This window comes from Artibeus jamaicensis, unplaced genomic scaffold, assembly GCF_021234435.1.
Source record: "Artibeus jamaicensis isolate MK-2021 breed Jamaican fruit bat unplaced genomic scaffold, CSHL_Jam_final contig_685, whole genome shotgun sequence".
Classification (NCBI taxonomy): Eukaryota; Metazoa; Chordata; class Mammalia; order Chiroptera; family Phyllostomidae; genus Artibeus; species Artibeus jamaicensis.
In genome coordinates, this window is record NW_026521924.1 from 19024672 (window position 1) to 19050397 (window position 25726).

The following is a 25726-nucleotide window of genomic DNA, read 5'->3' on the forward strand; positions in this document are numbered from 1 at the left end:
GAGCTGGAGGGGCAGCCCCCCAGGCCATCCCCAGGGCGGGAGCACATAGGCCCCTGTGCCCCGTGGAGCCACGCGTCTGGGCAAACACTTGGAGCCTCACTCGGCTGCGGTTCCCTAAGCTCAGCTGCTTAGAGGCCCTCAGAGACCCCTGCTCAGCCCTCGCCACCAGGACCACAGCTGGGGAAGGTCGCCTCCACTCAGGTTCCACCTCAGCAAGCCCTGTGGCCACAGGCACAGGCCATCCGGTCATGACCTGACATCACTGTGTCCCTGAAACTGTTATTGGGAACCCCAAACGGAACTGAGGGAAGTTGCTGTTGAGGGAATGGCAAGGCAGGAGGTCAGCTAGTGCGGGGGGCTTCAGGAGGGCCCCCCATACTGGCTTCCCCCCTGCAGGCCTGCAGCCACTGAGCACACAGCATAGAATCTGCCCCGACCCCCCATGGCCACAGTCGCTGAGTAAGAAATGGACGAAAACAAACTCAAGGGGCTAAGATCACCAGGGCCGTCACAGCTCTGGGATGGGGGTCCCCTGGCCCCCCCAGAAGAAACACCAGGGTCACCCGACCACCAGAGGCCAAAGGGCTGGTGTGTGGGGACGGGGGACAGGAGGCGCATCCTAGTGCCAGCCTGCCTGCGGTCAGGAACCTCTCCCTCCACTCGTGAATTCATTTTGGGTGTCCTAATGAGGTGAAGAAAATCAAATGCATTTACAGGTTAAGAAATTGACTTTACTACAAAAACAAAATTTTATTCTATCAGAGCAGAGCCCCTCACTCCCGAATTCATTCAACGTGTGTGCGCCATCAGCTCCTCTGCGGCCCCCGCTGCGCCAGGGTCTCGGGGGCAGGGCCTGCACAGGCCCCCTTTCAGGTGCTGAGAACTAAGAACTAAGAAGAACTAACCCATGAAGGAAACAGACTTAGGTGATGTGACCAGGGAGCGACAGGGTCAACAGTGGTTTCCCGTCGCGGCCCACACCACGAAGTGCGTGGTCACAGGCGCTGCAGGTCGGAAACCTGCGGCAGGTTCTTCGGCTGCCGCTGGGCTCCCTCCATCCAGAGGCTCTGCGAGGCCCGCCCCCGCTCACGCGGTGCTGGCAGAGCCTGCCCCTGCTGGGCCAGTTCCCTCCCTGTCCGGGCTTCTGCCCCTGCCCCCAAAACCTTGGCGTGAAGTCTATTTATCCAGCTTCAACTGGCCTACCTGGCTGACCGAGGGTGGTTGCCAGGTTACCTCTATGACCTGTCTCACCACTGTGACCTGTCTTAGCTCTGTGATCTGTTGCCAGAAGATCCCACTGTGCTGGGTGGAGGCCTTTGCAGTGACTCCCCAGCAGGGTCAGGGGAGAGCTCCCCCAGACCTTATCACATTAAGACTCAGACTTGGCTGTTTGAATGTGTCCCTTGGGACAGGGACAGCCAGGCTGGCTGGGGCGGAGGGCAGGGCAAGTGGGCAGGTAAAGGGCCCTCGTGTGGGTGGAAGGTGCCGTCACAACCACGGAGGCTTTCAGGCACGAGAATGGTATCATCTGATTTATATGTTTTAAAGATGTCACCGTGATTTGACATTTGAAATCACAGATGAGATGTGCCTTGAGAGCACAGGTAGGATTTAGACAGATGAAGACGGTGAAATGAGTGCTTCAGGGACAGAGACCGGGACACGTGGCCCGGAGGCAGGAGACATGAAGACCAGAGACAGGAGCGAACGCCACGAAGAGACCTGTGAGCGACGGGCAGGGAAGGGAACAGAAGATGCTCCATGGAAGGGACAGGGCAGGGAGGACAGGGGACCCTCCATCACGGGGGCAGGGCAGGGAAAGGGGGGAGCCCCTCCATGGAGGGGACAGGGCAGGGGGGGGGGGAGCCCCTCCATGGAGGGGACAGGGCGGGGGGGGGAGCCCCTCCATGGAGGGGACAGGGCGGGGGGGGAGCCCCTCCATGGAGGGGACAGGGGCGGGGGGGGAGCCCCTCCATGGAGGGGACAGGGCGGGGGGGGAGCCCCTCCATGGAGGGGACAGGGCGGGGGGGGGGGGGAGGTGACCCTCCATGGAGGGGACAGGGCGGGGGGGGAGCCCCTCCATGGAGGGGACAGGGCGGGGGGGGAGCCCCTCCATGGAGGGGACAGGGCGGGGGGGGACCCCAGGAGGGGACAGGGGGGGGAGCCCCTCCATGGAGGGGACAGGGCATGGGGGGGAGCCCCCTCCATGGAGGGGACAGGGCAGGGGGGGAGCCCCTCCATGGAGGGGACAGGGCGGGGGGGAGGGGGAGGTGACCCTCCATGGAGGGGACAGGGCAGGGGGGGGAGCCCCTCCATGGAGGGGACAGGGCATGGGGGAGGGGGAGGTGACCCTCCATGGAGGGGACAGGGCAGGGGGGGGGGGGGGGCCCCTCCAGGGAGGGGACAGGGGCGGGGGGGGAGCCCCTCCATGGAGGGGACAGGGCAGGGGGGAGGGGGAGGTGACCCTCCATGGAGGGGACAGGGCGGGGGGGGAGCCCCTCCATGGAGGGGACAGGGCAGGGGGGAGGGGGAGGTGACCCTCCATGGAGGGGGGAGGGGGCAGGGGGAGGGGGAGGGAGCCCCTCCATGGAGGGGGCAGGGGTAGGGGACCTTCCATGGAGAGAATAGGGCAGAGGAGGCAGTGGCCCCTCCATGCAGGGGCAGGACGGAAGTAGGTAAGGGACTTGCCATGGAGGGAGTGGGCAGGGCAGGAGTGGTAGGTGACCCTCCATGGAGTGGGCAGAGCCAGGTGTACAGAGGACCCTCCATGGAAGGAGCAGGGCAGAGTAGGCAGTGGCCCCTCCATGCAGGGGCAGGACGGAAGTAGGTAGGGGACTTGCCATGGAGGCACAGGGCCAGCGGTAGGGTGTAGGGTGCCCTCCACGGAGAGGGCAGGGCAGGAGTGGTAGGTGACCCTCCAGGGAAGGGTTAGAACAGGGGGGTAGGAGAGGGATGACAGAGGACCTTTTACGGACGGGTAAGCACAGGAAGGCCAGGGGATGAGGGACAGGTGACAGGAGACGCTGCCCCATGCATGGAGGGTCCTCTGTTTCCTCTCCCCTTCTCTGCCCAGAGTGCCCTGCCCTCCCCCCCCCCCTCCCAGGCTTCACCCCTTCCCCTGCTCTGCTTCCTCCATGGAGGGTCCCCTGTCCCCCGCCCTCCCTTCTTCATAGAGGGTCTTCTGTTCCCCTGCCTGTCCCCTCACTCACAGGCCTCTGAGGGGCGGCCGCTCCCGTCTGCTGGCTTCATCTCTCCTGCCTCCCGGCTGCGTGTCCGCTCTCTGTACCTGAAGCACACACGCCACCCTCTTCATCTGTCTCGATGAGCGATGTTCATCCGGCGTGCCACGCAGGTTTTTAAAACATGAAATACCCGACTATCTCGTCGGGGGCACTGACCCTCTTCCCTTTGGTTGTCACATTTAAAAAATGACACTGTGGTTTCAAGCAGGAGCCTCAAGAAATGTCTTGCTGTGGTCTGTGGACCATTTAGAAGGTCAGTCAGCTCATTAGAAACATCTAAGACAATAGAAAAAAGAGAGAGAGAAAGAACAAATGAGGGGGGGGAGGAGAAATGGGAAAAAAGAAGAAATGAGAAAAAAAGAGGAAAAAAAGAATGCTAAAAGCCTTGAGAGAGACCAGTGCCCCTCAGTCGGGTGTGGCGGGTTACAGATTCTCGGGGCACACCCGAGTGCAGGGCACGCCGGCTGAAGATCGCCAGGCAAATCCTACCTCCTCCCCGGGCGCATCTCCAGCAACATTCCAAATGTCAAATCTCGGAGTGACATCACAGGAAAGGGGTGGGGGAGGGGGAAGAGGGCAAATTTAAAATTAAAAAAAACTGCCCTGGCTGGTGTGGCTCAATGGATTGAGCACCGGCCTTCAAAGCAAAAGGTCGCCGGTTCAATTCCCAGTCAGGGCTCCAGTTGAGAATGAGCGAGAGGCAACTGATCGATGTTTCTCTCGCTTTCTCCCTCCCTTCCCCTCTAAAAATGGGGAAGTAAAATCTTAAAAAATTCCACTCTTTAAAATGTTTTTAATTATTAAAAGTATAAAAAGAGTAAAAAACAGAAAACTGTACCTGAACAATAATTAAATATTTTTAAAAAGTATAAAACTAAAAAATAAATCAAAGACATATAAATAAAAAATAAATCAGAGTGATCTTTAAAAGTTATGAATCAGATCGTAACCTTCTCGTGTCTGAGAGCCCCGCCGGCTCCAGCAGCAGTCAGCTCTGCAGACAGACTCACTGCTGGGAGGGCCCTGAACCGCCTTCTTCCTCCGGGTGCCTCGGTCGCTGCTCCGGTGGCGTCTGGCAGTGGTGTTGGCAGAGCTGTGCTTCCCTGAGAGCGCGCTAAGCATTCACTTTGGCTGCTTAGGTCTGGCGTGGGAGAAGACACACACAAAAATTCTCTTTAAAAGCCCTAATGGTTCGGACAGCGTTTTCAACCCACGCCCCAAACCTTCACTTGCCACATGCACACCTCGTTTGCCCTCGAAACCCCAGGCAGCCTGGCTCGCCCAGCCCTGGGGGCAGAAGGCCGAGAGTGTGCTGCCCGAGCAGCCGGTGAACACACACCTGGACGTCTGGACAGAACGGCAGCTCTCAGGGAGGAAGTGTAGGGAGGCATCTGCTAGGATCGGCCACACAGGAGGGGACTAAACTTTTCATGACACGGTGACGGGATCATGGCTGCATGACCCCACCTTGCTCTCCCTCCATCACCGCGTCCCAGGGACCCGAGTCACCCACAGCAAGAAGCAGCTCCCTGGCCTCTGGGAAGCCACGGACCCTCTTCGGGGCCGAGTTCACAGGGCTGATCTCCAACTACAGATCCCAGACACCTTCAGCCCTGGGATGTGGCTGTTTCAACTTTTCAATTCCACCGTCAAATTCCACCGTCACAAAGAAAGCCATGCCTGGGGCCCTGTGCACTGCTCAAAGGTGTGTGAGCGAGCACCCAGCAGAGGGCCGCGGGACCTGCTGTACTCTGGACCATGTGATGAGGGGCATCAGACCCCACGCTGACCCCGAGTTCAAACCTGTATCAGTCTGGAGAACACCACTCACCTCTACCCGGTGACTCATGCAGAACCTGCCTCAAGCAACTCAAGTATTGCCAGAGGCTCCTTCAGTGACTGAGTCTAACAGGCATCCGACCCTGGGGACTTGTGGAGGTGAGTCTTGAGATACCTTGGGACACTGCTGAGCAGGCCCCAGTGCTGGTAAAAACCAACCTTGGGATATTGTTTGGACCTTCCTGCGCTCACTCAGGCCCTGCAGAGGCAACCATACATGATGGACTGCTTTGCAGCCCTGGTCGCCCAGGGCCAGTCACAGGAAGCACCTGGAATTGGCTGGCACCAAAGGCCACCAGGAGAGGCCCCTGAACCAACACACCCTGTGGCCAGCTTCAGACATCATCAGAGCAGGATCCGATTAGCTTCACAAGCCGCATACCCACAGGGGGACCAGGACCGGGGACCAGACTTTACTGAGACATATTCCTCTCCGTGTGGTCAGTGCCTGCACAGCAGCTCGTGGTCAGTGTTGAGCTTCCAGCCAGGCAGCCCGGGGGTTGACCCTGCACTCCCCCACAAAGGACATTCTTGGAGCCCCCGGCTCAGGTGATCAAGGAGACTGTGCCACTGGATCCCACAGAACACCTCCTGCACAAGGCCACCCTAACAGAACCGGGGGTCATGGCCTACATAGAAACAAACACAAAGAGGCAGCCAAAATGTCGAGACAAAAAAGCATTCCTCGAATTCAAGAACAGGAGACATCTCCAGGAAAAGAGCTAAATGAAGAGGAGGCAAGCAATTAATCAGATACAGAGTTCAAAACAATGGTTATAAGGATGCTCAGGGAACTTAGGGGAAGAATGGATGAACTCAGTGAGATCTTAGGGAACCCTAAAGATTCCACCAAAAAGCTACTAGAATTGATGAGTGACTTCATTAAAGTAGCAGGACACAGTCAGTAAAAATATTCAGAAGTCAGTTGCATTTTTATACACCAATAATGAACTACCAGAAGGAAAACTAAGACAACACTCTCATTTACAATTTCATGAAAAAAACATACCTGGGAATAAATTTAACAAAGGATATACAAGACCTGTACTCACAAAATTATAAGACACCGAAGAAAGAAATTAAAGAAGACACAAATAAGTGGATGCACAGACAGTGTTCACTGACAGGGAAAATTAACATTAAAATGTCCACACTACCCAGAGCAATCTCTGCGCTCAATTCCTGTCAGGACAGCCATGGCCTATTTCACAGAACTAGGACAAATATTCCACAAATTTACATGGAACCACAAAGGACCCAAAATAGCCACAGCAATCTTGAGAAAGAGGAACAAAGTTGGAAGAATCATACTACGTGATATCAAACTGTATTTCAAGGCCATAGTGACCAAAAACAGCATGGTACTAGCATAAAAACACAGATCAACAGGACAGAAGAGAGAGCCCAGAAATAAACTCACGCATTTATGGCCAATTAATATATGACAAAGGAGACAAGAACACGCAGTGTGGTAATGACAGACTAGTCAACAAATGGTGTTGAAAAACTGGACAGACACGTTGGGGAAAAAAAATGAAACTAGACCACCTTCTTCTTACACCACACATGCAAATAAACTCAAACCAAGTTAAAGACTTAAATATTAGACTCACAAAAAAAAAAAAATAGACTCGTATCATACAAATCCTAGAAGAAAACATAAGCAATAAAATGCTGGACACCTCTTGCAGCAATATTTTTTCTGATCTATGTCTATGGGCAAGGGGGGAAAAAGAAAAAAAAACAAATGGGACTACATCAAACTAAAAAGTTTTTGCACAGAGAAGGAAACCATCAACAAAACAAAAGGGAAAACACTGAATGGGAGAAATATCTGCCATCTGATAAGGGGTTAACTATGCAAATTTCACAAAGAACTTTTAAGACTCAACACCAAAAAACCCACAAACCATCCAATTAAAAAATGGGCAAAGGAAAAAAAAAACATGGGCAAAGGACCTGAACAGACACTTCTCCCAAGAGGACACACAGATGGCCAAGACACATGAGAAGATGCTCAACATCACTAATCATCTGAGAAATGCCAGTTAAAACCACCAGTCAGAACAGCCATCATCAATAAATCGGCAAAGAAGCGCTGGCAAGAACGCGGAGAAAGGGGAGCCCTCACTCACTGCAGCGGGAATGCAGACCAGAGCAGCCACTGTGGAAAGCAGTATGGTGATACCTCAAAAAATGAAAAACGGACCTGCCTTTTGACCCAGCAGCCCCACTTTTGGGAATATGTCCAAAGGAACCCAACGCACTAATTCGAAAGAACATCAGCACCCCTGTGTTCACAGCAGTGCTATTTCCAATAGCCAAGATTTGGAGGCAGCTCAAGTGCCCATAAACGGATGAGTGGATGAAAAAGCTGTGGCGCGTTTACACAGTGGAATACGACCCAGCGGTAACAAAAGAGGAAATCTCACCCTTTGTGACAGCGCCCTGGATGGGCCTGGTGAGTATCATGCTAAGTGAAGTAAGCCAGTCAGAGAAAGACAAGTACTGTATTTCACTTATATGTGGGATCTAATGAACAAAATAAACTAACTAGAATTAGACTCACAAAATCGGAGAACAGACTGACGGCTGTCACAGGGGAGGGGTGTTGGGGGGAATGGGTGGCAGAGGTGAAGGGACTGAGCGAAGAAGAAAAACTCAGTGGTGACCAGAGGGAAAGGAGGGGGAGAGGTAGAAGTGATGGAAGGAGACCTGACTCGGGGCGGTGAACGCACGGTACAACACAGAGGTGACGTATTGTAGAACTGTATACCTGAAACTCTGTAACTTTATAAACCAGTAGTTTCAATTTTACAAAAGGAAGGACCCTGCAACACATGCTGCCCCCTGGATGGACCTTGGAGACATGACACTCCTCCATGAAACAGACCCTTCACAAGTGCTGTGTGATCCCACCCCCGTGACACCCCCTGGAGCCCTCAGAGTCACAGAGACAGAGGGTGAGATGGAGGGGCCGGGTGGGGGAGGGGGCTGTTTGGTGGGGACAGAGTTCAGCTGAAGATGGGAACAGCGACAGCCACACAGCAGTATGAGTGTGCCTAACACCACGGAACTGTGCACAGAAAACTGCTAAAATGGTGAATTTCATTGTGTGGGTTTTACTGTGACAAAACTATTCAAAGGAAAAGAAGTTGGGGACCCTGGCTGGTGTAGCTCAGTGGATTGAGCGTGGGCCAGCGAACCACAGGATTACGGTTCGATTCCCAGTCAGGGCACACGCCTGGGTTGCAGGCCAGTTTCCAGCAGGGGACGCACAAGAGGCAACCATACATTAAAAATAAAAACGAAGTTGGGGCCTTACAGAGCCGTGGTGGGCGGTGCCAGGCTCCCTGGAGCCCTGCAGTCACAGGTCTCTGGATGCACAAGGCGAGGGCAGCCGGGGTCTGAGGTCCGCTGAGCAACCCTGGACACGCCTCCGTCCCATGCTGTTGTCCTCTCGCCCTTTAAGAGAACCCGAGGTGTGGGGGGAGTCGCCAGTGTGTGCAGGTGCGGGGCAGTGCACCCAGGCCAGCACTGCCTTCTCACAGCAGAGGACAGCCAGCGGGCCAGCCCCGCCCACACACGCCGCCTGCAGCTGACGGACAGAAGGAGCCCTGGGTGGCGTCTCCACCCACCGGCAGCGCCACAGAGCCACTCGAGGAGGAGCCACCTGAGAAGTGCCAATGGCTTCAAGTGGCAACCTATTGTTATTTTTTAAAGATTTTATTTTTATTTACTTTTAGAAAGAAAAGGAAGGGAGGGAAAGAAACATCGATTGGTTGCCTCTTGTACACTCCCAACTAGGGACCTGGCCTGCAACCCAGGCATGTGCCCTGACTGGGAATTGAACTGGCGAGCTTTAAGTTCGCAGGCTGGCACTCAATCCACTGAGCCACACCAGCCAGGGCAAAATGCTGACCTATTTTAAATGTTTGCATTAGGAAACCTTTTACCCCAAATAATTGATTCCATATGACAATTACGGTACAAAAAGAAAACTGCAGAATTTCCTTTCCCAGTACTCACTCCCAGGGCCGCGCCGGTAATGTGAGCACTCAGGGACGCACCTTGGACGCAGTGACATCCTGTTCAAGGCTGTCAATGTCTCGCTGTGACCCTTTAACTTCACCTGAAGATGGGACCAAAGGTCTCAACTGAAGGCCTCGAGGTTACAATAGAACTCCCTTCCCCGTGGCACGCACGCACACACACACTTGTGCACGCACACACCCATCTGCTCTGAGGGGCTGCGGTAGACACCCCTCGCTGCTGCACCTGGCACACCTGTACCTGGGCGGCCCTCCTGCCCACTGCTTAGATCTGGGGCATCGTCAGCATCTCCTACTTCTGAAACACTGTCCCTGGAGCGGCAGGCCTACGTGCCCCTCCCCAGACTGTCAGGCCACACTGTCACAAGACGAGCAGCAGGACAGTTGCAAAATAAAAGGGAACAGAAAGCTAGTCCTGAAACCCACATTCCGTAGGATCACTGAGAGCTGTTAAGAATACGCTGAGTTCTGCAGAATCTTTAGGTCCCCACCTCACTCTACTTCATGGATAATTTTCTTCCTTCCCTTTCTAGCTGGATAATTTTCTTCCTTCCCTTTCTAGCTGTCATGTGAAATGCATCTTTCATGAGAGAAGAGAAAGAAGTTACAGCCGAAGAAACCCCGCCCTGGCTGATGGGGGAAGTGAGGTGGCCTGGCTCCCCCTTCGGGGATGTGCCCACGCGTGTGGAGGCCGCCCCAGTGGACTCCCTCCCTATCTCCTCGGACAGGTCAGCGCTGTAAGACTCAGGTATAGGACCGGGTTTCCGACACAGCACAGCCACATGCAGCATTGCTGTAGCAAATGCAGGCTGTCACCTCAGTGACAGCAGCAGAAAAGAGGAAAACAGTTACTGATACTCACTGTGTCCAGTGTATGTACGTAAGGGCCTTCTGTGAACTGACTTAACTTCATGTAAACCTCAGAACAGCCTACGTTGCAGTTATCACTGTTCCGCTGTGCAGATGCGGAAATCGAGGGTGAAATACCCTTTTCAAGGTGGGAAAGCCGCATTCAAGGTCAAACGCGGAGGTTGGAGCCTAACCTCCTCCACTGGGCTGCAGCTCCTATAGGTGCTCAGGAAGGGCCCAGCAGAGGCTGGGATGTGGGGTGGATGCAATTCATCACCCCAAGAGGGCAGCTGAGCTCCTGGAGAGTGTGATGGGAGCGGGTGGTGACCCTCCCTGCAGCCACACCTCCCGTTCCCAGGCCACTCTGTGGGCGACCAGGAAAAACGGGAATCACCCAGTGCCCGGGGCTCATGCTCGCTGTCACCAGCAGGTCCCACCCGGTTCCCACACCAGCACAGGGATGAAGGCCTTCCCTCCTGTCTCCCCCAGTGCAGACCCAGCGGCAGCGCTGACCTGTGTCCCCTGCACACGGCCTGAGGCCCAGCCCTCAGCACCTCCATCACTGGCTGAACGGACACACACACAGATGGTGGGCGATTCCAGGTAGAGGGAAGGGCGTGCACACATCTTTTCCATTGTCTCTAAGTGGGGCTCCTCTCAGAAAACTGTGACTGCAGTACATCAAGGTCAGAGTGCGGTGACCCCCAGTGACTGACGTTGAGGGTGACCCAAGGCCAGAAATGTGGGGCCAGCTTTAATAAGCAGATAAGAATGATATGTGAGATGAATATTAATGAATAATTCAGAGCCCTTCAAATATTCAAAAAACCTCTTGTTGTCTTCAGTAACCTAATTTCTAATGTGTATTTACTTTACAAACCTTAAATATTTTAAATTTTAATGAAGGTAATAAAACGCACATGGTTAACATACAAACTGGTGCCAGAGAGGGCTGATTAGAGAGGAAGAGAGAGACCAGGCCAGCAGGAGGAAGAGACTGACGGGGAGGGAGTGGGGAGGAAGGGAGGGAGCCAGCGACAGACAGAGGTGGGGAGAGGAGGGAAGGGGTGAGCAGAGGGACCCCCTAGCCCATCTCCCCACCTGCCCCTCAAGGGCACTGCTTCAACTGGCTCTGAGGTCACACCTCCAGGGGCACCCTGCCCTCTTCTGCATAAACCCAGGGCACCCTTGTGATCTGCTTCAGCGCCTCTCCTGCGGACAGGTCAGGCGGGGAAGGGTCTCCCAGCACCGTCCCTGTACCAGTGTCAGTCTGTGGTGCACCTGCAGCCGTGTCAGCGCTATCACCGAGTCACGGCACTTTCTTTCCTCTAGGGAAGGGGCGCCCTTGATGCCCCGCCACTTGCTGAAGGTGGTAGCCATGCGCTGAAGGTGGTCGCAGAGTCTCCTCCTGCCTGTCCTCTCCTCTGCCAGAGACGGCGCTTCGCCTTGTTAAGGTTGACAACACTTCTGTCTATTTTTATTTATAATTAAGTCTCTCGTGCTTTGGGTATACTTTCTAGAAAACTCAAAGACCAGTTAACTTGAATTAGTTAGCATAGCTAATCACTGTAACAAATAAGCACCAAAGTGAAGAGCAACACCAACGCAGTCCTTTGTGTCCTATGTATCTGCTCATGAAGCAAGCAGGCGTGTGAGCAGCCTCTCAGGACTCCAGGGGTGAGGCTCTGCCACCCTGACTGTGTGACGTCCATGGCTGTCCCCGCTCACCCCATTTCGGCCACAGCCCGGAGGACCCACACAGCGTGACTCCCAGGTCGGCAGCTCCTGGACGTCCCCCTCCCAGGTAGGAAGTGCCCCAGGCCAGCTGACACGCTGCAGCTAGTCGCACCCACTCCCGGCACCAGGGGGCCACATACCTGTCCCGCCCCGGGGTCAGCGGACTTCCTCCCCTCACAGGACAGTGTCCTTGTGCCAAACTCAGGAGTTTTTCTTCCTTACACTTGACACAGTACTCAAACCAACCCTTCCTTTCACGGAACCGACTGGGCCATGCATGTATGATGGAGCTTAGCCCTGTGGTTCTAATGGCCTTTCCTTGCTGAAAGAGGAGAAACCCCGCAGCAAGAGCAAAGCAGGGAGGCACCTGCGAAGGAGTTCCCGCAGAGCCGTCAGCTGATTCCGCCAAAGAAAGTCTGCAGACAGGCAGGGACTGGCAAGAAGTAGTCCAAGTGATGAAAAGCAAGGACCTACAACCTAGGTTACTCTAACCAGCGAAGCTGTCATTTAGAGTGGAAGGGCAGATAAAGTGCTTCCCAGACAAGGTAAAGCTAAAAGAGTTCATCGTCACCAAGCCATTATTATATGAAATGTTAAAGAAAACTACCTAAGGAAAAGATCAAAACTATGAACATTAAAATGGCAACCAATTCACTATCAACAACTGAATCTAAAAAAAAACAAAGCCAACAAGCAGAACAGGAACAGAATCACAGATACGGAGATCTTCTGGAATGTTATCAGCTGGAAGGGGGAAGTGGAAGAATGGGGAAGGTGCAGAGATAAAGAAGCAGAACTAAGTGACAGGTACAGATTAGTCGGGGGGGGGGGGGGAGGGTGAGAACAGTGTGGAAAATGAAGAAGCCGAGGGACTTACTCGTACCATCCACGGACCAGAACTAAGTGGGGGGGTTGCTAGAGGGAATGGGAGTACCGGTCAGAGGGGGAAAACTGGGAAAACTGTAATAGCACAATCAATAAAATATATGTTAAAGTAACAATTGTTTGCAGATCACAACTATCAAAGTTAAGAGATAATTTATAATTTTTCTATAAACATTGCACAGAGAGGTACTCGAAATTATGCTAATAATAATAATGCCTTGTCTTCATATACTCTCTCCTCCAGATAAACCAGATGGCTCTGATTTATCTCTCGGTTGTGAGAAGGGAAAAACAACGCCGGTGAGAGAAACCAACACATATACCGAAGCGCAGGATCAGACACTCTCTTCAGGAGGAAATAACATTGAACCGTCGCGACGGACTTTCCAGCGCCTGAACCCAGTGGGACCTACTTGTTCCTCGGGTCCCATGACATGGGCCGAGGAGCCCCCACGGCTCGTCCTCTCCACACAGTGACCCAGGGGCCCAGGACTCTCTGCCCCGTGGCTCTGCCATGCACCCTAGAGGCCTGCTGACCCAGCACATTCAGCTGGCAATGAGCACAGACCAAGGACGCGCAGGACGAATGGGCAGTGTCAGGAAGGCCCGAGAGAGCCACTGCCAGCTGGTCCCACCTCTGGCCAGACCTGGACTGCGTGGCGAGAGAGACCCAGACATGCAGAACGGCATGAACACCATGTGTCTTGGAACCGGGAACCGCATGCTCACCCTCTTGTCCCTACGCCTGTGCGGCCAGCCTCATCCACGTTCAACAAGACTGTCAGAGGGAATAAAATGAACGTACGTCCTAAGGACCAACACAGCACTGCAAAGGCCCTTGAGAAAACACTGCCTAGTTATTTCTAAAGAAAGTCCACTTGCTATCCAGACTCACTTCTTCCTTCCCTCTCTTCTCCTTAAAGAAAGAGAACACGTCGTTCTGGAGCCACCAACATGGAGCTGATCCACGGCAAGCCACCCCCTCCCCTCCACTGATGACAACCACGAGCTCGGGACGGAATAGAAAAGCCATCATCTGCGGATTCTGGAAGGAAGCAGCAGTGGGCAGACTGGGGACAGGAGTCGGAGCTGGACAAATGGCCAGCATGGCAAGGAGCCGACTGGTCCTCCTGCCTCGATCTCAGCTTTGTCCTGAAGGTGGTGAGTCTCCACGCTGCTGCCTGGGCAGCGGGGCGAGGAGGCAGGGAGCACTGGACAAGGGGCCTATGAGAGCCAGAGTGAGGGGCAGCCGGGCACCCTTCCCTCTTCCACCCTGGCCCCGTTTCTACCCTGAGGCTGCAGCCATGCCCAGGGTGGGAGGGCACGATGGGAGGTGTAAGCTTCTAAAACACTGAGGAAAACACATCTCTGGTGAGGACCTGGGAAAGTGGGCCCCTCTGCTCCATAATTTTGAGGGAATCCTGCTTATTTTTTCTTCTCTTGCCAGTTTACCCTGAAAACCACCCAGCTGTGTGAAGTTTGCACACAGCGCACAGTGGGGAGAAAAATCTGGGGCTCTGAGAGAAACCAGAGCTTCTAGCCAGAGGACCGGAGAGTCCAGGAGAAGACGGCTGACATAGGTGCGCTTGGCCTGCACAGAGCGCCCCGGGGACCAGCTCGGGCTCTCTGCTGCGCTGGTGCTGACCTCGCCCCCACGGTGCTGGGGCAGAGCTGTGTGAGTGTCCTCACAGGCTTAACCGGTGGCCTCTGAACTTCTCTACAGAACCCTGTTCAGCAAGGAGGAAGGGCACCACGTCCATCACTAGCTCCATCAGAAGTTTGGAGGAAGAAAATAATTGAATCTGACCAAGCGCAGAGGTCAAGTGGAAGAAGGCCGGAGCTCCAAAGCCTCATCCTGCAGACCTACCCCGCCCTGGATTTTAGTTCTGAGAACAAGTTCATTTTTGCAAATAAACCTATTTTTATTTCACATTTTTCTGTTTCCAATGTTGAACACCCACTTTCTTGTTTGAAAGGTCAACATAAATGCGGGGTAGCTCTCAGGCCTCTGTGCTGCTGGGGGAGGGAGAGGCTATTCAACACGGGTTCCAGCAAGCGCACAGGCCCAGCCTGGCCAGACTCGGTTTTGCGCCCTAACTGGGTCCACCGGTGGAGGTGGCCCTCCCATCCTCCCAGATCTGATGGCACGTGTGGACACAGTGTGACCAAATCCATGTCCCTGTGATAGTCAAGGCATGGCACCCTTCTCTTAAGTCACGTGGGCTTCACTGAACTCGTCCAAGACGCTGCTGACTACTAGAGAGATTCTGTTCCGGGAGACTTTTCAGGGAGGGGATGAGTCTGGGTAACAGGCCTCCACAGGGAATTGCCCCAAATGCCTCTCCATACATAACGTGGGACAGTTCAGCACTGAATCACCCTCATGACTAGGGCGTGGGAGCTCAGGCCCGCACATCCGCTCGGTCCCTTTTCTGCCCTTACTCCCAGTCACCCTAATGTGTGTGGTGACTTGTTCTCCAGGCCACCTCCCATGCCTGGAAGTGGGCAGAAATAAGAGAGAGACAAGTAGGGGGGTCTCCGCCTTCTCCAGGAGCTCAGAGTAACTGAGAATCTGCTGGGGGAGAGGCCAGAACTTTCTGCCAGATTCCACTGTATTGGAGGCATTTAGAGTGTGGCCTATGTAACCAGTTCACGAAAGCCTTCGACTCCTCCGAGGTTTGCTCTCCCTGCCCCACCTCCACCAGACCCTACGGCAGGCACTGGGTCACTTGGTGAGAAAAAAACCCCAACTAACCATTACTGGCCTACAGGGATAGGAAGTGCTAGACAAAATGACCTCAAATTAAAAGAAAAATAAAACCACCCTTGTAGATATATGTTGGACGTCAGCCCACATCTGACTAAACCCAGGTTTCACTTGAGAACATTTTAACATTATTTCTTAATAGCAGTTCCTCTGACTTTCTCACCCTTATCTCGCCTGCTGTCTAACCACCAGAGAAATGCCAACTGTCACCACCTTGGGGCACCTCTCCGATGACACCAGAGTGGGAGCCCCAACATGACGAATAGCAGGGACAGGCAGGAGGCAGCCCCTCGCACAGGGCAGCAGCGGGAACGAGAAACTAAATGCTTTTCGCTCACAGAGCCTCCACCCAGCCCAGTACCATCCTGGTGCCCTTTAAGCACCATCACTGAACAGATGGATGCTGGCAGCTTAAGTGGCCTGCAGCTCACTGTGTGGCGGGAGGTCAGCAGAACTTCATCCCACAGTCTCCACTCTGCTCTGCAGATTCAGGTCTGTTTTTTGGCTGGTTCCAAGGCAGCAAAGTAGAATTCTTTCTCTTCTAACGAGAATAAAATTACTTTATCCACAGAAGGAAAGAAATGTGAATTCTGTGTCATAGAAAAAAGGACAAGGAGTAAGCTACTGATTTATATGCGAGAACAATTTACATTATGCAGGGTGCTGGTTTTGTGACTATTAATGTCAAAGTGAGTTTGGAGACCCTTTGGCCACTGGAGTGGCTACGGGACACGGGCTCGGCTGATGGAAACCTCCAGAGAATTCACTCGGCTGCCCTGCAGGAATTCCTGATTTCAGTAAGTTAGAAAGCAGATAAAACACATAATACCGAAGCTTTGTTGAACCTAATTTATCACCAACGTCAGTTCCCAATGTTTTGCAGACAGGAGCAACAGGAGCGAGAGTGTAATTCTGACCGAGGAGGACTGAATTCTGATGCATGCTCATTGTTACATTAGTAGCTGGGGCGTCTTCTTGGGTTGCTTAGATGCGTCTAGTCTCTGGAGCCTCTTCCTCCAGCTCACACATCTGCCCTCATTCCTTCCGCTCTATCCCTCTCTGATTTCCTCGCCAATCCTACAAAATCCACACAGACTGAACCATTTTCCGTAAGTCCTGTTTCTCCCCGCCAGCCTCAACAGGTAACAATATTCCCCTGACCTACGCCCTGTGCTTGGTGCACACACAGACCCTCTCATGCCTCCTTGGTTGTCACAGACACACCTCAGCTTGTCAGTGTCACCCGTGTCTGAGACGCCATGGACTCCTCACCCTCTGGCTGCACCTCACGCCGCCACTCAGCAGAACCCCCGTTTCTGCCCCAACACCTGCCTTCACCATTTCCAGCTCCAGGTTTCCCAGGGGTCATCATTCGCCTCTTTGCCAGTCAACATCGTTGTTCGTCCCTTTTGCAACATTTCCTATTTTACCCCAATTTTAATTCTGCTTGGGATTGAACCGGTTGTTCACCAGTCTGCCTGTCTCAACTAGTTTCAAAAACAAAGCAAAACAAAACAAAACCAGACCTATACGGTACAGTGTGCATGTGTGTGGGGGGGGACAACCAGATTTTATTCAGGAGTAAAAGAGGAGAAAAGAGACAGTGGGACAAAGCCAAGCTCAAGTCCGAGCATTGCTTGGGCAAGTAGGGACTCACAGGGAGGAGCAGGTGTTCAAAACAGACAGTTTAAAAACAAAGTCTAAGCCCTGGCTGGCGTAGCTCAGTGGATTGAGCACAGGCCTGTGAACCAAAAGATCAAGGTTCGATTCCCAGTCACGGCACATGCCTGGGTTGCAGGCCAGTTCCCAGCAGGGGGTCGCATGAGAAGCAACCATATACTGATTTAAAAAAAAAAAGACTATTTATGCAAAGCCCACATTTTAAAGAAATATAGAAGGGGGCACTCCCTGCACCATCAGGAACATAGTAGAAGAGCTAGTGAACCAGTGGTATCTTGGGGTGATTTACTTGCATACTTCTAAGCCACAGGTGGCAAACACAAGGCCCACTGGCCAAATCCGGCCCTCCACCTGGCCCTCCACCTCCTTTTATCCAGCTCTCGGCATGTTGTTTCCACCCAGCAGGAGGGCCGAGGTCCTTGCCCTTAGCTAAGAGCAGTTCCATTTATACAGTCCTAAAATTATATTCGGCCCCTTTCAAGGCAACCGAGAGGCTGATGCGGCCCCTGGGTGAAAATGAGTTTTACACCGCTGTTCTAAGCTATTATCAAAAATGTAACAGATACTTCCAGAAGACTGACAGCATTTGGCTCCTTCAAATTCCCATCATGTTAGTTTTGTGATTTCCCTTCTCCCACACCTAGCCCGTATTTGTAGAGGCAACAGATATGAAAGTATTTGTTTCAACTCATTTTGTTTGTGATCACCCTGAAGGTGCCTTAAATTTCCAAAGTGTGCCTAAATCCAAGATTTGAGTTTTGGAAATTTACCTTATCTAAATTACATGTTGAGAAATAAACATGAAACAAGCCAGATTTGGTTTGGTGCAATTTACTTTCCTTAAAAAGAATTATTTAGAGTATCGCGGTTCAATTCCCAGTCAGGGCACATGCCTGGGTTACAGGCCAGTTCCCAGCAGGGGACACATGAGAGGCAACCATACATTGATATTTCTCTCCCACTCTTTCTCCTTCCCTTCCCCTCTCTTGAAAAATAGATAAATAAAATATTTAAAAATTTTTTCTTTACTTTGGATTAACTTTATATTTACAGAAAAGCTGCCAATAAAATCCAGAACTACCCCTCACCCAGTGTCCCCAAATGTCAACGTCTTATCACCTCAATTTATCAAAATATTTCTTTAATCGCAAACTCCAAAAGACACATTATTATAGTCCAGCACTTTCTTTCAAGAGTATCGCTATGATTTCGAAGTTTCATCCTCTTGATATTTTTTGAGAAAGTTTAATTACAGTAGTTGCAATTATCATCAATGATGCAAGTTGCGGCAAAGTAACTCGCACAGCCAGCCAGGGTAAAGAAAATGCCAGGACGCCGCAGCACCTTTTCCCTGGATTTCTACTTCACGGGTGGGGGCACGGTGGGGGGTGGGGGGCGCCACAAATCTTCTGCGCCACTCGGTCCACCAGGGAGCAGAGAAGGGGGCTCACCGGAGAGGTGTTTCCCCGACTAGGAAGCCGAGGCGGGAGAGGGGGACTCCATGAGTCCACTCGCCAAGGAAAGGGTTCCCCCATCCCCCCAGGGTGCTGCGGTGGAACAATGGCGAGGGGCTGGAAAGTGAGCGCTGAGGGGCAAAGGAGAAAGCAGATGACAAGACACACAACCTTCTGACCTCCTGGCCACACCGCGCCCAGCCAGTCCTCGCACCGCAACCATCGGACTTCTCCGGCCACTCACTGCCGGCGCCCTACTCACTTGTCGCCCCAATCACTGGTTGTACTCCTGTGTCACTGCGTTGGTTCGCCGCTGCCAAGCCGCGAAAGTGAACCTTCAGGGTGAAACACTACGCCCCATCCTGTGGAAGAGGCAAGAAGATGACAGCGAGCCCCGCGTACCTTCCCCAAGGAGTTGGTTCGCTTTTCTAGCCTTGAGTCAACTCTACGCGGGGTGCTTGCGCACTGGGAGCCCGGGCTCCGCAGTCCATTGGCGGGCAATCTGCCCGCTCTGGGCGGGGCCTCAGGACCTGGTGGGCCGCAACGCCGCTTGATTGGCCGGTGGCGGGTGGGACCTAGCCACGTGGCCAGTAGTTGCGTGGGTGTGGCAGCGCCCAGCGTTGGTTGCCTCCGGCGGTTCCAACTCAGTACTGCCCCCCGGCAGTCCCCATTTCCGACCCCTGGGCGACCCGGTGCAGTTTTTCCGCTTAACCCCCGCCTCACGCCCTTGGCCTCCCTATCTACAAGATAAGCTCTTCCTTGGCGCTGCCTTCCGGGCACTGGGATCTTAGTCGCCGCACACCCAGCACACCCAGGTGACGGGTGCCTCCCCACCAGCAACTGCTGCCCGCAGCTTGTCTGCCAGGGGCATCTTCCGCCTGGAACTTCTGAGGTCCTCCAACCCTTTATCCCCTGTAAACTTTGTCCAACCCTGTCCATTTCCTTATGAGGCCTCAGGCTTTTCACCCAAGGAAGCTTAGATGTCGCCCTCCTTGCCTTGCCCACCTCAAATGTCGGAATTTCCAACCTCTTGCTCATCCATCTCATACTGTCCACTATGCAACAGTCACGGGACAACTACGACAGTCTCCTAACTGGTGCTCCCCCTCCTTGTGCCATCGCTGTATCCCTCACCTGAGCCACCTTGCCTCAAGTGCCTGCCCCAACACCTCCTCGGGGCCCGCACCTCACTGCTGGCCCCACAGTCTCTCACCTGTAAGCTCTCTGCTTGCTACCCGTTAGCCCTCCGAACCCCATATCCTGCACTCCCTCCCCTCCAGCACTCCCTCCTCAGGCTCAGCCCCTCCTACCCGTTCTGCTCCTTCCAGCAGCCCTAGTGCAGTCTCCTGACACCAGCCTCCATTCGTTTCCAACCCTATCCCAGAGCCCCAGCATCCTTCCTGAGGGTAAGACCTTGCTTATCCAAGGCCTGCCCATTCACTCCACAGATAGTTATGGAGAAACCTACTATATGCCAGGAACTGGTCTAGATGCTGGGGATAAGCTAGTGGACAAATCCAATGAAATCTTTCCCTGCCTTTCTCCAGCATCCTACTGGAAGCAACAGACCATTTTAAAAAAAGTAAATTGTATGGTATGTTAGAAAGTAGCAACTTTTGTGGGAGAAAAATAAAGCAGAGTAGGCAGCTGGGGAGCATGGGGTGGAATTGGGGTTAGAAGACCTGAGAAGAGAGGCCCCAGGCAGGTGGGGGAGGAGGAGTCCAGGCAGAGGCTCAGCCTTGCAGAAGGTGGGGGCACCGAACAGGAGATGTATGGCTACAGGGGGACGAAGCAGAAGGACAGAGGATGTGTAGCCCTTGGTATGCAATTCAATTTTTACTGAGTGAGGTGGGGAAGCATTAGAAGGTTTCAATTCAGGCGGTAATGTGATCTCACTCATGTCTCAAGTAATCTGGGTGGTGGGAGAACAAATGGAGCAGGGAGATCTGGCCAGAGATAATCATTAACTCTGCTTGGGGTGTTAAAATGGAGTGGTGAGAAGCTGTCAAACTTTGGATCTACTCTGAAGGTAAAACCCACAAGATACCCTGAAAACTGGATAAGGATTGTGAGAAAAACAAGGCAGTCCAGGACAACTTGAAGGGCTTCAGCCAAAGGCTGGAAAGAATGATTTGCCATTACTGAGATGGGGAAGACTGCAGGACTAGGTCTAGGGGAGGTCAGCGTCCCACTTTGGACATGACTTCCAGATTTTTATTAGACATCCAAGTGGGTGTATCAGTAGACACTTGAATATGAGACTCTGGGCTGAGTGGACAAACAGGAGCCATCAGCACAGGGACCGTATTACAGCCTGGGGATGGGCTGAATCTCCACCACAGTGAGGCAAGAGAGGACAGGACTAACACCACCAACGCAAAGAGGCTGGAAGAGGGTGCAGCAGAGGAGATGGAGAGGGGGAATCACTGATATGGGAGAAAAATGGAAGCTGAGAGAAGGAAGTGAGACAGGAGGAAGGTGTGGTCAGCAGGTCACATGCTGCTGGGAGGGCAACAAGGATGAGGATTTAGCAACATGGAGGCCACTGAAACCCTAATTCAGCTCCAGCTGTCCCCCATCTACCCCTGACAGCCCCCTGCTCCCTGTTCTCACATCAGCAACCACAGACCCTTCTCACTGTCCCTTCCTGCCATTTTCAGTTTCTATCCCTAAGCTTGGGTACAACGCTGGAGCATGCAGCCTGTTCTTCCTTTACTCACTGGGATTTTTTAAAAAATATTTTATTTATTTATCTTTAGAGGGGAAGGGAAGGAGAGAGGGAGAGAAACATTAATGTATGGTTGCCTTTTGTGCATCCCCTGCTGGGAACTGGCCTGCAACCCAGGCATGTGCCCTGACTGGGAATCGAACTGTGATCCTTTGGTTCGCAGGCCTGCGCTCAATCCACTGAGCTACACTAGCCAGGGCTGAAATAGGTATATTTTAAAATTATCTATTTTAAGAAAAACATTAAGTAAATAATACAAGTGGCCCATTGATATGGTGCAAATCATCAGAGTTGTGCTGCCGAAGTGACTCCACCCGGGAAAGTAAGTGTCCTTTCCCTCTTCTTCCTCTAACTCTGTCTACATGTGGCCAAAGTAACCTTTCTAAGTCCCAAATTTTAGATCCTGTCACCTTATTACACTCAAGATAAATCTCAAACTCCCTAGCAGGGCCTGCAGACAAACAGCTCAATCGGCCCTTTTGCAATCCTGCTGCTTCCAGAGCTGCTCGGGCCTAAGGACTGCAGCCTCCCTTCCCTGGCCCCTGCTCCTCCTCTTCCTGCTCATCGAGCTCCGTGCATGGCTCCAGACCCAGCAGGACTCCCCATTCCCCAACCCCCCATGGCCTTCCGGACCCTCTAGGCTGGCTTAAGTGTCCTGCACATATGGACAGTACCTTTCACGTCACCCCACTACCACCTTTGTCTCATCCTGCTGGTGACATGTGATTTTCTGTTTGTGTCGGCCTCTGCTGCAGTGGGAACTTTTCAGGAGAGGGCAGGGCTGTGGGGAGCAGGACCTGAAGCCATGTTTCCAGGGTGTGAAGAATCTGGTTCAACAAGGAAACGGCCTGCCTGGCAGGGTGGAGTGTTCGAGGACCTGAACTGATGCGTCTGTAGTGGTGGAGTACCCCAGGATGAGCCCACGGGGATCCCCTGTGACCGATTGAGGGTCTCAAGTCATGTATCGAGAGACTCAGAAGGGTGTGAGTACATGACCCTCAAAGATATAAGAAGTGGGGACCTCACACCACTGCTGAGGCAGCCAAGCCCCAGACACCCAGGTGCTGCTCCACGCAGTGCGGGAGGCTGCTGGACCCAGGACTTTGTCTGCCCCCCCCCCCCGCCCACCAGGCTCGAGATTCTGCCTTGTAAGATGCTGACGGTTCCCTGCCTACTGTGCTGTCTCCCAGACTCAGACTGAGACTCTGGGATTCCGGTTCACTGTCCTCCGATTCCCCTGTGCGGTGTCATCACTAACTGTTTCTGAGTGATTGGAATTGTTATTAGGTTAGGAGAGATTTGGAATGAATCTGCATTAATACAGGCTGAGTGCATCTACATTAATAGAAGCCGAGTGAACAGCACAGTCACCTGTGCTGTCTCCCTATTACCTCTTGGTGCGGTGTCACCTGTAGAATTGGTGTCATATAGGTGGCTCCACACTTTCAGTTCTTAAGGCCCAGATAGGATGACCTGAGTGCGAATTGAAGGCTGGCCCATGGGAAAGACTATATAATGAAGCATATGTTTGCAATGAGGGATTGTATCGCTTTCATGACAAGGTCCCAGCCTCCTGGTACACACGCAGAAAGTGCCCAGTATGTGTGTGTTGACTGCATACGTTCCTCTGTAGGCATCTGATCCACCTCCATCTCCTCCCTCCTGTCACAAATCTGGGAGTGATTTAAATGACCTCCTGCAACAGAGGACAAAGTACCTCATGCTTCAGGGCCTGATACACAGTAGGCACAAAATGAACATGGGATGAACGAATAAATATCAAACCATAAATCCAAAGACAAGACTACAAGGGCTCACACTTATTATGTTGCCAGTGGAAACGGGGTCCTTTTGCTACTGGGCGGGGACAGGCCCGGAGCAGGTCTGGCGCAGGCGGGCCTATAATGTGTGGGTTTTGACTTTGCACAGGGAAGACCTCACAGCATGAGTCTAGGTGATTTGGACAGTATGTTTATTAAAGCTGGGGACAGTGGCCCTGGCTGGTGTGGCTCAGTAAACTGAGCACTGGACTGAGAAGCCAAGAGTCACCAGTTCAATTCCCAGTCAGGGCACATGCCTGGGTTGCGGGCCAGGTCCTCAGTAGGGGGCACGTGAGAGGCAACCACACATTGATGTTTCTGTCCCTCTCCTTCCCTTCCTTTCTCTCTAAAAATAAATAAATCAATATTTAAAAAAAATAAAGCTGGGAGCTTTGCGCAGTGGCAGTGTCGTAGCCAATAAGGTTTATCCTAGGCGCGATTATTGCTAATTGAAAACAAGAAAGAAAGAAAGAAAGAGAGAGAGAGAGAGAGAGAGAGAGAGAGAGAGAGAGAGAGAGAAAGAAAGAAAGAAAGAAAGAAGAAAGAAAGAAAGAAAGAAAGAGAGAGAGAGAAAGAAAGAAAGAAAAAGCTGGAGACAGTGAAACAAGGAGGGACTTAGGGAAGAACTAACAGGAGAGAACCCAGGCAGTGGTCTGCAGTGCTTCCCTGGAAATGCTATAAGAATAAAGTGAGCAGATTGTTTGAAATCCACTTCCTGTCAAGATGGCAGCATAGGCAGACATGGCTCGCCTCTTTGCACAACCACATCAAAATTACAACTAAAATACAGAACAACCACCACTCAGAACTGTCAACAATCGAGTTGAATGGAAGTCTGCCAACTACAGAACTAAAGAAACCATATCCATCCAGACTGGTAGGAAGGGTGCAGACAAGGAAAGGGCTGGTCCCTCACCCACATGGGGTGGGCAAAAACTTGGGAGGGATATCTCAGGAGTGAGGAGTCCGAGCCCCACACCAGGCCCCCCAGCAGAGGGTTCCAGTGCCAGGAAGATAAGTCCCCACAACTTCTGGCTGCAAAAACCAGTGGGGATCAAGTCACTAGAAGAAACTCCTCGAGCCCCAAGCAGTTCCTCTTAAAGAACCTACGCAGGAATTCACCTACTCAGACTCACTCCCTCTGAGCTCCAGCACCAGGGCAGCAGGTTGAAAGGCACCAGTTGTACAGAGGGAGAAACTGAAGTGCTTGGCATCAAGGCAAGCAGAGGCAATTGTCCTTTTGCAAAACCCTTCCCCCACAGAATAGGCAAGCTCCTGCCATATCTGAGATTCCATCAATCTAATAATGTTCCACCCACCTTGGAGATCCCCAGAGGCTCTGCCCCACCCAACTTAAGGGATCACCCAAGCTGCTTTTGCATATGAATGGATGGTCTTGGCCCTTGTTCACAACTTCCTAAATCCTATCAAATAAGCAATGGCTGGCCTCAGTGAGCCCCAGGCTCTGCAGCAGCCAGCCTAGATTCCAGCTTGGTTTCTGCCTGGGAATCTCCAAGCCCACCACAAATAGCAGCAATCTCAGATTGCTTTATAGCTTAGGCAGGGTGGCCCCGGGCAGAACACGGGTGGGAACTGGCCTTGGCCTGCACCACTCAGGAAACCCCAGGGCCAGCGCACCCAGTGGACAGCTATAGACCCTGCCAGAGCACCACCACCCTGTTCCTGCACAGCTGATCCTCCATGGAAGGTGGAGGATGGTGGTCAGTGGTCACAGCCAGTCCTTGCAGCTGACTGGCCTGGGTAAATCCCTCCCATTGACCTGCCAACAGTAACCAAGGCTCAACTACAAGACGACCGAGTACTCAGCCCACACAAAGGGTGCACCTCGAGTACCCAGCTTGGGTGAAAGGGGAGGCTGTGCCACTGGACCCTACAGGACACCTCTACACCACCAAGACACCGAGTCAAAGCAGCTCTACCTAACACATAGAAACAAACACGGGGAGGCTGCCAAAACAAGGAGACTAAGAAACATGGCCCAAATGAAAGAACAGATCAAAACTCCAGAAAAAAAAAAAAAAACCCTCCAGAAAAAGAGCTAAAGGAAATGTAGATAAGCATCTATCAGATGCAGAGTTCAAAACACTGGTTATAAGAATGCTCAAAAACTTAGTGAGGACCTCAACAGCATAAAAAAGATCTAGTCAGAAATGTAGGATACACTAATTGAAATAAAGAATAATTTACATGGAAGCAACAGTAGAATGGATGAAGCTGAGAATTAGCTCAATGATTTGGAACATAAGGAAGCAAAAAACCACCAATCAGAACAATGAGATAAAAGAATTTAAAAAATGAGCACAATATAAGCAGCCTCTGGGCCAAGTTCAAGAAGTCCAACACTCACATCTCAGGGGTGCCAAAAGGAGAAGGGAAAGAGCAAGAAATTGGAAATTACTTCAAAATATAATGAAAGAAAACTTCCCTAATTTGGTGAGGGAAAGAGACATGTAGGTCAAGGAAGCACAGAAGGGCCCAAACAAGATAGACACAAAGAGGCCCACTCCAAGAAACCTCATAATTAAAATGCCAAAGGTTAAAGATAAAGAGAGAACCTTCAAAGTAGTAAGAAAAAAGAAGTTATTTACCTACAGGGGAGTTCTCATAAGACCTGCAGCTGATTTCTCAAAAGTAACTTTGCAGGTTTGAAGG

The 25726-nt window shown here is 52.3% G+C and overlaps 1 long non-coding RNA gene and 1 pseudogene across 3 annotated transcripts in view; one reads left to right on the forward strand and one right to left on the reverse strand.

The window, feature by feature from the left end:
• Positions 1-765: 765 nt before the first annotated feature.
• The window catches only part of LOC119063171 (uncharacterized), a 41033-nt gene continuing 16072 nt past the window's right edge, over positions 766-25726 (reverse strand). Inside the window, exons 3-7 of one of the 3 annotated variants that reach the window (XR_008392688.1) lie at positions 18768-18867; positions 4193-4383; positions 3399-3518; positions 3210-3286; positions 766-1722 (exon numbers count right to left, since the gene is read on the reverse strand). This is a non-coding gene — a long non-coding RNA (uncharacterized LOC119063171). Of the gene's footprint in view, positions 1723-3209; positions 3519-4192; positions 4384-18767; positions 18918-25726 lie in introns of those variants that run through there. The other 2 variants (XR_008392686.1, XR_008392687.1) reach the window with 2 other exon arrangements.
• Positions 23442-23520, forward strand: LOC119063381 (uncharacterized; annotated as a pseudogene).